We start from the raw sequence: 13,107 nt of genomic DNA on the forward strand, positions 1-13,107 counted from the left end.
GACAGATATTTTATTTATTTGTTTATTTTAAAGAAAGGCAACACAATGAGAAAGCTGAAGAACAACCAGTGAAAGCCAGGCAACGTACACCCTGAAATGAAAACCTTGGATTTGCAAGCTCTCCACATACTTCTATATTAGGTTTGAAAATTGGAAAATGGATTCTGGTTTCAAGTTGCCTTGTTGTTTGTCAAAGTGATAAATTATTTCTCTGGGGTGGATGTCAGAATCAGCGGGTGTTTGGCAAATGGCAGCTGGTGAACATGCAAATGTTTGTTTGTGGTGGATGTAAGTGGGTCTGTAGTAGAGAAACTTGGTTTTAAGCCACTAAGAATCTTCTGGTCTAATTCTTTTCATATGACACTTTTTCTGAAAACTAAGAACACTTGTACATTATTATATTTACAGACATTATATTTAGATGCTTTGTAGATATAAAATCAACCTTTTGTAAACCACTTCATTTCAGATGAGCAATAAAGTTGTCTACTATTCTTAAGAAGTTAAGAAAAATATTTTCTATTGGTCTGACCTTGGGCAAGCCAGTCCATTATGTTTATTATTGTTAGCTTACAGCTTGAAGGCATAGCATGTTTTTCTTTTCTTTAACTGTATGTAAAAGTGTAGTTCTTTGTAAAATCCTATGAAAATATGTGATATTTGTATCATAAATTGATTCTTGTTCCAAAGTTAAAGCAGTACATCTTGAGAAGACACCTGCTTTCCATACAAAGCAACGAGGCATTCTTATAAAAATAAGCCATTTGTTTCTAGCAAAAGCAGATATTGATTGGTTACCACACTGTGGGTTGTCTGCTTAAAGATACAAAACATTAAAAGCACTGTAAGGGTTAAACAGCCCACTCCAGGCATCATATATTGTCTGCTTCCTGTTGGTTTCTCACAAGGGAATGCGTACATTACAAGATGGAGCGATACATAAGAACATAAGAACATAAGAAAGTTTACAAACGAGAGGAGGCCATTCGGCCCATCTTGCTCGTTTGGTTGTTAGTAGCTTATTGATCCCAAAATCTCATCAAGCAGCTTCTTGAAGGATCCCAGGGTGTCAGCTTCAACAACATTACTGGGGAGTTGATTCCAGACCCTCACAATTCTCTGTGTAAAAAAGTGTCTCCTATTTTCTGTTCTGAATGCCCCTTTTTCTAAACTCCATTTGTGACCCCTGGTCCTTGTTTCTTTTTTCAGGCTGAAAAAGTCCCTTGCGTCGACACTGTCAATACCTTTTAGAATTTTGAATGCTTGAATTAGGTCGCCACGTAGTCTTCTTTGTTCAAGACTGAACAGATTCAATTCTTTTAGCCTGTCTGCATATGACATGCCTTTTAAGCCCGGAATAATTCTGGTCGCTCTTCTTTGCACTCTTTCTAGAGCAGCAATATCTTTTTTATAGCGAGGTGACCAGAACTGCACACAATATTCAAGATGAGGTCTTACAAGTGCATTGTACAGTTTTAACATTACTTCCCTTGATTTAAATTCAACACTTTTCACAATGTATCCGAGCATCTTGTTAGCCTTTTTTATAGCTTCCCCACATTGCCTAGATGAAGACATTTCTGAGTCAACAAAAACTCCTAGGTCTTTTTCATAGATTCCTTCTCCAATTTCAATATCTCCCATATGATATTTATAATGTACATTTTTATTTCCTGCGTGCAGTACCTTACACTTTTCTCTATTAAATGTCATTTGCCATGTATCTGCCCAGTTCTGAATCTTGTCTAGATCATTTTGAATGACCTTTGCTGCTGCAACAGTGTTTGCCACTCCTCCTACTTTTGTGTCGTCTGCAAATTTAACAAGTTTGCTTACTATACCAGAATCTAAATCATTAATGTAGATTAGGAATAGCAGAGGACCTAATACTGATCCCTGTGGTACACCGCTGGTTACCACACTCCATTCTGAGGTTTTTCCTCTAATCAGTACTTTCTGTTTTCTACATGTTAACCACTCCCTAATCCATGTACATATGTTTCCTTGAATCCCAACTGCGTTCAGTTTGAGAATTAATCTTTTGTGCGGGACTTTGTCAAAAGCTTTCTGGAAATCTAAATAAACCATGTCATATGCTTTGCAATTATCCAATATCGATGTTGCATCCTCAAAAAAATCAAGCACGTTAGTTAGGCACGATCTCCCTTTCCTAAAACCATGTTGACTGTCTCCCAGTACCCTGTTACCATATAGGTAATTTTCCATTTTGGATCTTATTATAGTTTCCATAAGTTTGCATATAATAGAAGTCAGGCTTACTGGTCTGTAGTTACCTGGTTCAGTTTTGTTTCCCTTTTTGTGGATCGGTATTACGTTTGCAATTTTCCAGTCTGTCGGTACCACCCCTGTGTCAAGAGACTGCTGCATGATCTTGGTTAGCGGTTTGTAAATTACTTCTTTCATTTCTTTGAGTACTACTGGGAGGATCTCATCCGGCCCAGGGGATTTGTTTATTTTAAGAGCTCCTAGTCCCTTTAACACTTCTGCCTCAGTTATGCTAAAGTTATTTAAAACTGGATAGGAACTGGATGACATGTGGGGCATGTTGTCAGTATCCTCCTTTGTAAAAACTTGTGAAAAGTAATCATTTAACATATTTGCTATTTTTTTTTCTTCCTCTACGATTTTGCCATTTGTATCTCTTAAACATTTAATCTCCTCTTTGAATGTTCTCTTGCTGTTGTAATATTGGAAAAACATTTTGGAATTGGTTTTAGCTCCCTTAGCAATGTTCATTTCTATTTCTCTCTTGGCCTTTCTAACTTCCTTTTTGACTTGCATTTGCAGATCTGTGTACTCTTTCTGTGTACTTTCTTTTTGGTCCTTTTTTAATGCTCTGTAAAGTGCCTTTTTTCGCTGAATATTTTTTTTAATTGATCTATTAAACCATTTTGGCAATTTAGTTTTACATTTAGATTTGTCTACTTTAGGGATATAATTGTTTTGCGCCTCTAGTACTACGTTTTTGAAGAACAACCATCCTTCTTCTGTGGGTGTTTTCTCTATTTTACTCCAATCTACTTCTGATAGCTACATCAAGAACGAGACTGGTTTTCCATCACTAGTTAGTGCCATAAACAGCCTTATGTAATTAACTGGAATACTCCATTCCTAATTGGAAACAATTTTCAAAGAATTAGACTGTGGTTTAATGTGCCCCTCAGTAGAGATGTGAAATGTTGCTTTTCATACAAACTTTTTAATTCTCAAATGAAAAAAGGTACCAGATCTGGGATGTATCTGTGTCTTGTAATATGTTTTGGTTTTAATCTTTAACAAAGGTGATAATGTGTGACAGTCTACAAATCCTTTTGTAATTGCAGTTTCTTTACTCTGGAAGCAGACGGTTTCCGGTAGCTCTGTACTGTTTTACAACTGTAAACAGAGCCTAGTTCTTGTTGCCACAGTTTCCAAGGGGTAAAAGGTTAAATAAAGTGTCATTTCAGTCAGTGTAATGGAGCCGTTTTTATTAGGTAAATATTGCACAGCCTTGCATTTAGGTCCTATTCAAAAGCGCCTTGTGCTATATCTTTCAATGAGTGCAATTCTTATTTTTATCCCAAAGCTTCATAATGTAGTAGTTACGTGTCTATGGCTAAACTTTGTAAACAGTTTCAGTTTACATTGTGGTTGTTAATTAGACCAAAACTATGGGATGACTATTTACACTGTGATTGATTTACTACCGTAACATAAAAATACAGAAAATACAGACTCATGAAGTGATTTCCATGATTACTATTTTTATAAATGACCAAAATAACTTGATGTCAGGAAAGCGCAGTGAACTTACACTGTTGAAAATATTTAATAAAACTAAACTTATATGAGAACACACACACGACTTCTTTCTCCTAATAAAAATATTTAAGAATTAAGTATTTTATTAGTCCCCAATAGGATTACTTTTCTTAACTTCTCTTAATTTAACAGTGTATTAGTTGAGCACAGTGACTGAAAAATAAAGTACTTAAAAGCAGACATGTATGATGGAAGTAACAATCACTTAGCAATGTAATCCTGCACTCTGGAATTAGAAGGGTTTGGTAAATAAAGGGCCTCAGGGCTTTTTGTGTTGCTTCATTTTTGTGGTGATGTGGTCTGTAAGAGGATAGCGTCAGGAATGAGACCAGAAAGCTGCAGTTTAAAGTGCTGGTGGAGACGTTTATTAACAAACAAAAAGCACACAAACAGACACTAGGCAAAATAAAAGGTTAAACAAAAATAATTGGACTGTCAGGCTGGGCATTCGCCTTCACTGACCATTTATAATCACACAGCTCCCATAAACACTCCCCAGCACTCCTTTCAAACACCACCTTCCAAACAAAGGATTTTCTCCTTAAAGATCATATGGCTGGAGCCTGATTAACCATTAAATGTTCAATTAAGGCTCCAGCCACATTCTCACATGTTTCATGGCAGGGAGGATTTTTACTCCCTCCCTGCCAACCCTATATTCCCAACACCCACACACACCCACACCCTCACATTCACAAATACTAATTACATGTAGGGCTTTCGCACTGACGTAAGGTGTGTAAGGTAAGAGCTAGACTCCAATTTTAAGACAATAGAAGCTATGTGGGTTCATTCAAATATATAGTTCTATATATTTTGTTATGTTTTGAAACATAAGTAACTAATTGTTTTTTGTACAAACTGGGGTCTCCTACCCTGGTCATGGAGAGCTATTGTGGTTGCTGGTTTCAAACTCTCTCAATCTCTCAGTTACTCAGTTGAACCAATTATTGGCTTAATTAGTCAAGATTAACAGGTGTTCCTGATCTTTAGCCACTGATGCTGTAAAGACCCCTATAAAACCTGCTGGATAGGAGCTCTCCATTGTTGGAGACCCCTGAACTAGATACATGAATGCTATCTTTCTAAATTCTGACCAAGGCGATGCATATCTGTAAAGTACTATTTTACGATGCAGGCTGCATTCTCTAATGGGAGATTACCAGATAGTCCTATTAGTCATATGCTAATAGATTTTACGGATACCAAACACAGAAAAGTTAATGTTATTAAATTCCAAAAAATTCCATTGGGAAAAAAGGGTTAAATACAGATCGTCATAAGAGGCTAAGGATATGGCAAGCCAGTGGGGCCACAAAAGTATTGACACAACACTTAAGAAAGTGACCAATGAGAATCAGTATTGATCAACGTGTTAAGAAGCTTGTGATTAGACAACGTGTCTTAAAAACAATGGTAAACGCCAAAAGGGCCATAATGTTAAAACCCAACGCACCAATCGCTTTTTTTTTCCTTAAACACAAAAAGTACAAATACATAAGCAGATCACAAATTCAACATTTCAAATCAGTTTAGAATTATATTTTTTTATACACTTAGTGAGTAAACATTTAGCTGACGTGTTAAACTTGGGTTTCTAACAAATAAATCTGTGAAAGAAATAAATTTTACACTTGGCAAGTCAACATTTAGCTAACATCTCTAACAAAATAAATCTGTGAAAAAATACATGTAACTTGACTCTCTTTTTTTAATTTTCAACATTTACCTAACAGATAAATCTGTAAAAAAACATTATCGTTCAGCAATTAAATCTAAAAAATTAAATCTGGGTTTTCCCAAAAAAAAAAAAAAAACATTATTTTGCCAGCTGCTTCTGAAGCTAAAGAGCTATGCACACCAGATGTGAATGAGGCGAGCAAGCAAATTTGAGGCAAACCAAGTATGCACACTGGGAGTGAAGTGAACAACTCAAATACAGCGCAAGTACATTAAAAAAAAAAAAAAAACTGTAGCTAGTCATGAAACTTTCTCCTTTTGCTTATTTTGTAGATAAAATAAATAAAACACAAAGACGAGTATGGGTACACCACACATTAAAAAAAAGGAAACAGTTTTGGGAATATCACTGGCTTGTTATTATTGGTCAACATTATTAAAACAAAGAAACATCATTTTACAGAAATACAAAACCAGTGTGTGGCACACCCTGTCACTTTGACAAAAATTAAGGTGAAATAAAGACAGAAAGACAAACCATTAATTTCCAATTGTTCTGCTATGTCTTGCCATGTGGCATCCTTCTTTTTATTGTCTTTATAACGTTAGTTTACCTACTGTAAACATGGTTCTCTGAAATAGAAATGGCAACCATAGTTTATGGGCTATACACCTGCCTATTCGTCACTGAGCTCTTATTATCAAAGCTGCCGATAGGCCCACCTTCCCTCGCGGTTGGTGGCCATCTTCCCTTTCAGGGAACCAGGTTTATGGTAAGTAAACTAACGTTCCCTTTCATTTCGAAGATACCAGAGCCGTCGCGAGGGAGAGAAGAACGGCAGCACACAAGGGACGCCTCAGTCCTGCTCTCGTCCTATCCACGTAGCATCTCAATGCCCGAACCGGGCAGAGAAAATTCAACTTCCTATCTTCCTCCGAAGTAAACGATGGAGGATGAAAGGACTCCAGTTCCACAGATTGATTAATGTGGAAGGCTGTGACCACCTTGGGGAGAAAAGCAAGGTTTGCATGCAGTGACACGCTGGTACCATCATCCCAAATACGCATGCAGGAGCTGTGCACAGACAGCGCCTGCAGCTCACTAACCCATTTAGCGGAGGTGATAGCCAAGAGGAAGGCTGTCTTCATAGACAGATACTTCAACTCAATGGAGTATACAGGCTCAAATGAGGCCTGCGTGGGAGCCTCCAGTACAACCCCAAGACTCCATTCAAGGAGATTAGCCCTCCTAGGAGGGCGCAACTGCCGAGAGCCTCAGAGAAACCGGGTAGCCAGAAAATGCATGCCTGGGGACACAAGTCAATGGGGGCATGGCAAGCAGAAATAGCTGCTGGGTATAACTTCAGTGTGGAAGGTGATCTACCAGCCTCAAGCAGATCTTGCAGAAACTGCAAAATAACAGGAATTGGGACAAGAGATTGCGTCATGACCGTTAGTCCGGCACCAATCCTGGAAATATTTCCACATATAGGCATACAGCGACCTAGTTGAATTCGCCCTAGCATTCTGCAAAGTACCCACAACTGTGTCCAACAGCCCTAAGGCTGACCAGCGGTCCCTTTCAGGGGCCAGACCCACAGCTGGAGCCTGCCCGGCTCCTGGTGCCAAAGCGTGCCTTTTGCCTGACTAAGGAGATCCAGGCGAAGCAGGACCTCCTAGGGCAGGCCGTTCAATAGCTGGCACAGGGTCGAGAACCAGATTCTCTTGGGCAACCTGAGGGCCACTAGAAGAACTGACACCTTCTCTGACCGGACCTTTTCGAGGTAGATTCAGGAGTAATGACAGAGGTGGGAACGCGTAAAGTAGTGCTTTGGGCCATATGTGGGCCAGGGCCTCGACCCCGAGTGGACTACTGAAGTGGTGGAAGGAGTACCACAGGGGGAAATGTGTTGTCTCTGCCTAGGCAAAGAGATCGACCTGCGCCTTCCCGAACCATTCCCAAACGTGCTCTACCACCTGAAGGTGGAGCCGCCACTCCGGCGGGTGCGGACCCTCCCTCGAGAGGAGGTCCGCCGTCCAATTATCCATGCCCTGGACATGCGTCGCCCAAAAGTCAAAATCCTGAAGTCAAAATCCTGAAGGCCACCCTGGTGGTTGACATATGCCACTGATATGTTGTCCGTGTGGATCAATACATGCTTGTTGCGCACCACAAGTAGGAAGCGCTGGAGAGTAAGGATTACCGTCTGCAGGTCCAGCATATTGAAATGCAGGGACGTCCAGCGGCCTGACCAGGACCCGTTGACTCCTCTGCCTTCGCAGACTGCACCCCAATCTAAGTTAGAGGCATCCGTTTTCACTACCCAGCGGTTGGAAACTACTCCCATTTGGACCCCTTGGCGCAGATGAGAGGTCGTCCTCCACCAGTGCAGGGTCGCCGAGCACGCAAGACACACTGTCAGCCGACGGCATCTGTCGCGCTTGGGATGCAGATGAAATGCAGCGGGTGCATGCACAGTAAGCAGCTCGATGGCTGATAAAGCTGCACCCATCAGACACAGTAGTTTCTGGCACAAGACAAGGAGTACCCTCGATCCATGTCGAAACAGGGACAGATGGTGCTGGAGAGCTGCTACTCTGTCGTCCGACAGATATGCATGCATCGTTGTGGAGTCCAGCTGGAGCCCCACATACGTTGTGCACTGCACAGGCATCAGCCGACTGTTGGCATTGTTGATGGTGAGGCCCAGCCTTGCTAGATGCTCCATTACAAGCGTCATGTGGGCTACCACTGCCTCTCGTGACTAGGAACAGATCAACCAGTCTTCGAGGTAGTTCATCACTCTGACCCCTTGCAGTCACAAGGGGGCCAGGATAGCGTCTATGCACTTTGAGAACGTACGAGAAGCCAGGGAGCAATGGTGCCAACATCTAACCGCGTGGTCACACACCTGGGCAGCGCAGACACAAGGGCCGAAGCTGTGGTGGCCGATTCACAGCAATACAGCAAAATACACAATACAACAATACAGTACAGTACAAATGGGGGCGAGCACACTGTCTGTTTGATTGTAAGGCCCAACACACGACAGACAGTAAAGACAAAGCAGCCTGCAACGCAAGCGAGTAGGTGCTGAAAGCAGTATAAGAAAGAGAAAAAAGGGCTTCGATTTAGGAGCTACTGATTTTGTGAAAGCGGCAAGCCAGCTTTCAGCACAAAGTGCAAGGGAACTAGCAGCAAGCTCAATGCTGTGCTTTTTAAGTAAGAAAAAAGGACTCAATGCAACACAGATGGTCTTACCTTACAAACTTGACAAGCAAAAAGAGGTTAATCCTTCCCTGCATGACGGTTTTATTCCCTCGGTAGGCGGGCCCGAGGAGGTCATTGAGGGAAGGGGGGCCTATCAACAGCTTTGATAGTAAGAGCTCAGTGACACCTACCAATAGGTAGGCGTATATCCCTTCTCTTCGAATTGAAAGGAATCCACGGACACCTTATTTCTGATTGGTATATTGCAATGTGAACAGCGTGTAGCATGAATACAAATAAAACACATTTATTTCTATATTTGCTCGCTTCTTTCGCATGCCTTACTCCATAAATCAAGTTGTTTTTTGTTTTGTTTTTTTTCACTCATGTCCGGTGTGCATAACCCTTTAACATGCAAGCCCATGGCCTTTGACACATTCGATTTGCCATTGTATGCTGCAGAGCTGTGCTAATGCTCCGATTTTAAGAATGTGTTTGTTAAAGTGTACATCAGCACTACATGAAAGATAAAACAAAACTCTCCCACCTTGCTGTTCCTAATGTATTTGACCATTGTATAATAATCTGTATGTGCCCAAACATTGCTGTGGCCAAAATCACTGTTCTCAAGCATCTCTTTCTTAGCATGTTGTATTTTGATTTATTATTATGATTAATGTTGCATTAAAGTCTGTGCTGTGTAAGTGGTTGCAGGGATGGAGTTGTTTTCGTTTCCATCTAATGAAGGAAACTACCCACAATTACAGCAACACTGTTATTTCAATATACGTCCCCAAAGTCTTAGATATAACTCCAGCTGATTCGGAATGTTTGCAGAATAAACTAGCAAATGATATTCGGCAAAGATATCTTTCCTTTTGGAATGAGGTCTTTGAGGATGATCCAACCTAAAAAAAAAAAATAATAATTTTTTCATCCTTCGTGTTTGGTTTTCATTTGCTTTTCCTTACACAACTCATGCACAATCGACTACACACCACTGAGTGGGAAAATTGCATTTGCCCACAAATCCAATCTCCCTATCACTTTCTGAACAATCTGATCTTGAAATATTGTCTGGCATTATTTTGGACGTTTCCTGTGTACAGTCACACTGTGTTGCTGAGTGTCTCGAGGCATTTTTGGTTTATTAAATCTTTCCAGAACTGCCATCATATCATTGATTTGTTTTGCACTTTAATTTCCATGAGTGTGCCTACAAAATGGCATGTAAACAAATGGCGAAATGCGCCGCTGTTTCTCTTGCTACAAAAAGTTGGAAATTGTTCGCACTCTTGAAAAAAACCTGAATCAGACACAAGTAGCAGAACAATTTGGTGTTTCCTGTTTTGGTATGCTGCTTCAACATTCTGTTAAATAATGTTGTGCATGTCTTGTATATTATTGCTGCATTTTTTAACATGTAGAGGGGTGCTGTGTTAATTTAGTTTGACGGTTTGTTAATGTTAGTTTGTCTGTTACTTTATTATTATAGTTTATTAACTAACATACACTTGCATATTGCCTATTTATATTGATTCATATTGTGTCTGGTGGCTAACTTGTTATGGAACATTTCGGTCATAAGAACACTTCACTTGCTTTTTGAGGGGTGTTCTCTTATCCAGAGACTACTGTACTATCAAAATGTATAATTATTATGAACAAAAATAATCAAATAAGCAAAGCTGGCTAAAAATGGAGAGAATCATAAAGCTCAAAGAATACTAGCTAAAATGTATACAAATGTATTCACATCTCTAAAGCAGTGTCCAAACAGAGTCCTGGGGGGTCATTCTACTCCAGGTTTAACAGGCAAAATTATATAATTAACTACACTTCAGGGTTTGCATGGAGGTATAGTTGGTTCAATTAAACAATTTTGGAAGAGGGTTGGCACAAACCAGGAGTAGAAGGGCCAACTATGGACACCCCTGTAAAGTTTAACATATACAGTATGTTAAACATACTGTATATGTTAAACTTTACAGGGGTGTAAAGTTGACATAAAATGTTAAATTATATTTATAACGGTGGGTATTAAAATGCCCACTAGAGTTCAAAGGAGGTCTAAAGTATAGACTCTCATGTTGGCCCTTAAGCATGCCATGTAAAACCCATATTGACGTCACCTTTAATATTGTAACCTACTCCCTCATGGAATTAGTATCAGGTTACTGGAGCATACTTGTTTACAAATATAACAGTACATTCCTGTTTTACTGTGTTCTTAATTGTTTAAAAAAGAGTTTTGGAAGTCATTAAGAATGCAGAGCTTGTTCATTTGTTTTTCCCCCCAAAAAAGAAAAGGAAATAGCACAATAGCACAGAACATGAAAGCTGAAAGGTAACATGCAATCCTTCCACAGAGCAAGGGTGTGGTGCCTCTTCAATATATCAATTGTAATGAGTGAGTTTGAGGCATATTTGAGCGCTGCTGTTAGTGCTTGTACAAAAACATGTTCCTGGAGGGGATTCATTTGGAGGAAAATCAGTTGAGACACTTTGATCCCCGACATCTGCCTAATGGCCTGTTGGAGCTTGTTGAGTAGATATGGTGAGGTTTTTTTTTTCTGTTAAGTCTGGCTCTTACAAAGCCATGTGTGGGCTTTGAGCAATTTACCTGACACTGTTCATTCTTGTCTACAGGAAGTGCTTCTCGCTCCCTTGAATTCCTTGAGTTTGAGAGAACAGGAATAAGTACGATAAGAAACAAATAAATTAAAATTAAATGCTTTCTCAAACATGAGGTTGCTTGTGGCAGTTAATAGAAAACTCATAGTGACGACATTGTTTCATACGACTACACCCTGCACTTGGGTGCGACATATTGACTCGAGGTAGGGCTCCTAATGAGAAGATGTGGAGTGACTGGATCTTAGTCCAGCTGTTTGTTGGTCATTTGCCACGGTAGTTGGTAATACATATGCCTCTATGAAAAATGCAAGAGCTTTTGAAATATCTCACACATTTTTTACAAGCAGTCATGACATTGTTTTTTGATGACATCACAGCAGTTCTTTCAAGTTCTGCCTCTTCTAGTGATTGTCAGGATACACTAGGGGTGCTTTTAGGTAAACTACATTGAAGAAAGAGTTGGGGGAGGAGAATGTTATAGATTTAAATGTTGTAAATGTGCTGGAAGAGGAGTTTCTTTCTGTTTTGTGTTTAGCCAGCAACATAAATTACACTTTCTAATGTAATCCCCTGCTAAGGGGATATACTGTGGTGGAGATGGTTGTACACATTTTCAGTACGTACACACGTCAATCTTCAAATTATGGATCGTTGTTGTGTTGGAACGTCCAGTTGAGCTTTAAACCAACTTTTCTAGAGAAGGGTTTCAGATGATTGGCCTATATCTTTTGTTATGCTATGGAATCCATTTTACCATGTATTTTATATTTCGCAATTTGAGCAAAATAATAACAGGGCTATAGTATATATACAGGACTCAAAATTAATGCCGGCCATGCGGCAATTGTCGTGGGTGCCCTTATCAATTGCCGCAATGCCCCTCAAAATGTATGTCACACGGTTTATTAAACCCTTGGGTAGATACCAAATTGTGTTCTATAATACTTTTAAGTACACAGGGCAATAGAGTAAATGAGATTTTCATACCCAAAGGGAAGTGTTACATATCAGATTTAACTCTTAAATATTTATCTAATCAGACAGGTAAAAGCCTCGGCCTAGCCTGGCTGTTAAGTTTGATTACCTAGGTTACTGTTGCTGTCAAGACTAAATTCACTTCTGTGAGAACACTCGCTCTGCATTTAGCTCATAACGATGTTTAGCTCATTTAATCAATGCTGTACAATACAATCTGAATAACAAAGTATTCCAGGTGGGAGAGAGGATTACATGTCTACAGCTGTACTGAAAGTATAAATACGGTACAGATGTTTTGATTACATTTTAAAATAACTGCAGACATGTGAGCTTGGTTACTTATATCGCTTGAATGTATGGAACTTTATTATTAATGCTTACCTCGCTAATAGGATGGGGATAGTGTTTTCTGTCAGCATGGGCAGATTACTCACAGTACTTGTAAGTGCCTAATGAGAAGGGATATGAGTAGCATAGTTCCATGCACAAGAAACTTAATACCTCACATGACTCAAGTCATGTTTAAGATGATTATAGAGTCAGAGCTTATAATGTAACATTCTTAAATCATTTCAGTTGAGTGGCAGAATTTTGGACCTACTGACACACAACAAAATGAATGGGTTGCTGAAGATAAGAGGCTTATCTCATTGACAAATAGATCTGTAGGCTGTGTGGGTGAAGTGGGAGCATAGCCTTCTATGGCTTGCTTTACATTTGGGCAAAGTTATCAAGGAGAATGCAATGCAGTCAGAGATAATAAATAAATAAATAAATAG

At 39.7% G+C, this 13,107-nt stretch overlaps 1 protein-coding gene across 2 annotated transcripts in view; it reads left to right on the plus strand.

Annotated features, from left to right (window-relative positions):
* Positions 1-13,107, plus strand: part of LOC121313142 (tensin-3-like) — a 165,238-nt gene that overhangs the window by 35,977 nt on the left and 116,154 nt on the right. The window lies entirely within an intron of this gene.

The sequence above is a fragment of the Polyodon spathula genome, chromosome 3, assembly GCF_017654505.1.
Source record: "Polyodon spathula isolate WHYD16114869_AA chromosome 3, ASM1765450v1, whole genome shotgun sequence".
Lineage (NCBI taxonomy): Eukaryota > Metazoa > Chordata > Actinopteri > Acipenseriformes > Polyodontidae > Polyodon > Polyodon spathula.